Source organism: Sinocyclocheilus grahami, unplaced genomic scaffold (assembly GCF_001515645.1).
Source record: "Sinocyclocheilus grahami isolate Dianchi unplaced genomic scaffold, SAMN03320097.WGS_v1.1 scaffold524.1, whole genome shotgun sequence".
Taxonomy (NCBI): Eukaryota; Metazoa; Chordata; class Actinopteri; order Cypriniformes; family Cyprinidae; genus Sinocyclocheilus; species Sinocyclocheilus grahami.
The window spans coordinates 483,348-487,576 of NW_015505703.1; the positions used below are offsets into that span (position 1 = coordinate 483,348).

Below are 4,229 nucleotides of genomic sequence, written 5' to 3' on the forward strand. Positions count from 1 at the left end.
GCAAACCTGTAGCAACAATCTCTAACCTTCTGATGTATGGTGCCCACTACAGTGGACTTATCTATCTATTTTAAATCCATTTTAACCATCTAAAGTATGTTGTTTCATCCAAACCACCATCCTAACCTTTGATCATTACTTTACATTTGACTGACTTCTTTATATGTAATTGATTGTGGGGTTTATTTATTTATTTATGAAAACATACAGTACATTTAAAATATTAAAATATTTGGTGAAGCACCAAGTACTTTAGGAAGATTTAGCATTATGTTCTATTTTAAAATACATAATGTTTGGGTAAAAATACAATAGGAAATGTTTATTGTAGTATTATATTTTAACATTTATATTTTAAATCCACACACACACACACACAGACATACAAATACAAGCAGGTGATTTTGGCCTAGTCATCTTCTGAATTTGATCTCCAAATTTTAAATTTTGTTTATCACTATTGTTTATCAAACTTGCTGCCTTTCATGCTGCATCCTTCACATCGTAAGAGTGCCGCAGAAAATGGTAAATAATATGCTGCAGTAAATAACGTGGCACTGAACTGTGATAATATGTACTGTTTGTGTTGCTTGCCTCAGAAAGCACCAAGAAAGAGAAGCAGAAGGTTCCTGGTTCGAGTCCCAGCTGAGCCAGAAAGTCTTTCCTTCAGATCTGGTTTCCCTCACAATCCAAAGATGTGTGAATTACAGATGCTAAGTTGTCTAAAGGTGTGAGTGAAGTTTCTTTTATTTTCATGATTTTTGGAAAAACACACACTGTGAGTTGCTTTTCAATTACAAATGGAAATTACATTGAAATAAATGTAATTTAATGCATCTTGAGAGTGTTAGTCCAGAGATGGTCCAGAAACAGTATAACTTATGTCTTAATGAGACCTTAAATGATGTTGAAAATATGTCCATAATGAACACATTTGAAGTAGTTTTTAACCTTGTACCTAGGTTCCATGAACATCTATATCGGATGTGTCGAACACGTCAAAAAAAGATGTCATAAAAACTTTCATTCTGGCTCCTCAGTGGACGTCTTTTTAACGTGTGACAAAGACATCGAAAAGATGTCTTTTGGACATAACTTTGCTCAGTGGGTAATGCCAACATTCTCTGGAAAGGTGTGGAAAGAGTAATATTTACGTTCTGCCTGGTCATGTGCTGAGTCTGAGTGGCGATGTCTTCTACTTGTTGATCCGGTCCACATTGCAGTGGGAAGAAAGGAGTTGGATCTGTTTCACAATCTTGAACACGAAGCACTGGTGAACGATGAAATTCTGAGCACTGAGAAGGTCTTTGGTCTGGAACTCGCAAATGGAGGAGCCTTGAAGATGAAGGTTCTGAAGTCTGAACAGAAGATCTGGACAGTTACAAATGACCTGCTCTTATCATCTGATCGTGGTTGTATTTCTCTATTAGTGCTTCTGGATCTTAGCGCTGCGTTTGACACTATTCGACCAAAACATCCTTTTGAATAGACTACAAAATTTTGTTTGCATTAGTGAAATTGCATTGTCATGGTTCAAATGTCACTTATCTGACTGTCATCAATTTGTAGCAGTAAATAACGAGATAGCATATCGATCACAAGTACAGTATGGAGTGCCACAAGGCTCAGTACTAGGACCGTTTCTTTTCACACTTTACATGTTACCCTTGCGAGATATGATCAATAAACATGGTGTTAGCTTTCACTGTTATGCTGATGATACTCAGCTCTATATTTCTTTGAGGCCCGAACATACAAATTTGCAAAACTAACAGAATGCATAGTTGATATAAAAAACTTGATGACTAGTAATTTCCTACTGCTAAATTCTGAAAAAAACAGGTGTTAATTATTGGACCAAAAACCTCCACATGTAGTAACCTAAACCACTGTCTAACGCTTTTGGCTGCTCTGTTAATTCCTCGTCATCAGTTAGGAACCTAGGTGTGCTATTTGATAGCAATCTTTCCTTTGAAAACCATGTTTCTAGCATTTGTAAAACTGCATTTTCTATCTTAAAAATATATCTAAATTATGACCTATGCTCTCAATGTCAAGTGCAGAAATGTTAATTAATGCGTTCTTGACCTCAAGGTTAGATTATTGTAATGCTTTAGTCGGTGGTTGCTGTGCATGTTTAATAAACAAACTCCAGCTGGTCCAAAATGCAGCAGCTAGAGTTCTTACTAGAACCAGGAAGTACGACCATATTAGCCCGGTTCTGTCAACTCTGCACTGGCTCCCTGTTGAACAATGAATACATTTTAAAATCTTGCTAATTACCTATAAAGCCCTGAATGGTTTAGCTCCTCAATACTTGAGCGAGCCCATATCGCATTATAGTCCTTCACGTCCATTGCGATCTCAAAACTCTGGCCATTTGATAATACCTAGAATATCAAAATCATCTGCGGGCAGCAGATCCTTTTCTTATTTAGCGTCCAAGATCTGGAACAATCTACCTAGTGTTGTTCGGGAGGCAGACACACTCTGTCAGTTTAAATCTAGATTAAAGACCCATCTATTTATCCTCATCACATCACATTTCTATCATTCAAATCCATTAAAGGATTGTTAGGCTGCATTAATTAGGTCAACCGGAACCAGGAACACTTCCCATAACATCCGATGTACTCGTTACATTGTAAGAAGAATGGCATCTACGCTAATATTAGTCTCTTTCATTCTTATTCCGAGGTCACCATAGCCACCCGGATCCAGTCCGTATCCAGTCCAGATGGTGGATCAGCACCTAGAGATGACCTACAGCCCTGAATGTCAGCGAAGAGCACGTCAACTAGATGCGCCCCCAAAAACAGATCCTTTGCAAAGACCTCGTCACCTCGACGACCATCGGCACAAGACCATGGGAACGAGACAAAACCTCTGCACCTGTGTTGCAGCCTGGAATTAAACAACCCCATGCTAGTTTCATCTGACCAGAGGAGAACTGGCCCCCCAACTGAGCCTGGTTTCTCCCAAAGTTTTTTTCTCCATTTCTGTCACGATGGAGTTTTGGTTCCTTGCCACTGTTGCCTTTGGCTTGCTTAGTTGGGAACACTTAGGCTGATTGCACATACACTATTGGAAGAGAACTGAACTGGATGATGATGACATCACTGAATCATCAATGAACTGACTTTAGCTGAAGAAATTACTCTTATTGTCTTCTTGCATTATTGACAAACTGTTTTCCTGTTTGACTTTGTAAAGCTGCTTTGACACAACCAGTATTGTATAAAGCGCTATACAAATAAAGGTACAGTCTGGAACACATCTGGATCGGTGACTAGACAATTCTGATGTTGGTGGAGAAGATCCTGGCTGTCTGGAACACGCAAACGGAGGATTGCTGAAGAGAAGGTTCTGAAGTTGTTGCAGAAGATGGGGGGCACTAAGCTTGTGGTCCTTGTTGCTGTTGCTGTTTCCAAACTCCCCAAATTGCAGAACTTCCTTGTTTCTCCTTAGAACGACTTAGCTTAGCACATCTTGGGCTAGCACATTTAACTTAGCACGTACAGTAGAGCAACAACAGCTTAGCACATAGAGAGTGTCTTTGTCTCAGAGAGAACCTATCTTTTCCTGAGAAAGAGGGATTTGCAAGTTGGTGCCTTTCAGATCCAGCATTTTCACTGGCCGATGCTGTCAGAGGTGGCTGGCATGAGGTTTATTTGCATAGCTTAAAGTCCACATTTAGGACAATGTCTTTAAGGTTTTTCCTATGCATAATTCACTTTAATTCCAAACCTATTCCGGATTAACCCACACATTGTGCTGAAAATATGAAAACCAATCATCAATGGGTGATGCTGAACATTGACCCATGCATTCATATGTATAGTCATAGGCGTAATTTGCGGGTGGGACGGGTGGGACATGTCCCCACCACTTTTTGCCAGGGTCGATACTGTCCCTACCACTTTTTGAAAGTAATTGAAAAATATATTGCGGAAGGTAGGCTATGTATTAAAGGGAAAACAAGATCAACAAATCATTCTTCATAAAAAAAATTTGACTGCTTATGCATGCATAACTCATACAGCGCAATAACGATATATTTGCAGCTGTCGCACTTTTCGTAATGTCATTAGGCTATAGCATTTTATTTTAAAAACGGAGAGCTTCCTTGTGCTAAGTATAGGCCTGCCCTCTACTAAAGATTTTTCTAGTCAACTAGTCGCACGTTATATCAAATTGATTAATATAATAATATATTAATTATTAAATAT

At 38.8% G+C, this 4,229-nt stretch overlaps 1 protein-coding gene across 1 annotated transcript in view; it reads left to right on the top strand.

Annotated features, from left to right (window-relative positions):
• Window positions 1-631: 631 nt before the first annotated feature.
• The window catches only part of LOC107555090 (transcription factor MafG-like), a 9,776-nt gene continuing 6,178 nt past the window's right edge, over window positions 632-4,229 (top strand). Inside the window, exon 1 of the mRNA XM_016237784.1 lies at window positions 632-728. The gene's annotated coding sequence lies outside the window, so the exon portion shown is untranslated. The remainder of the gene's footprint in view (window positions 729-4,229) is intronic.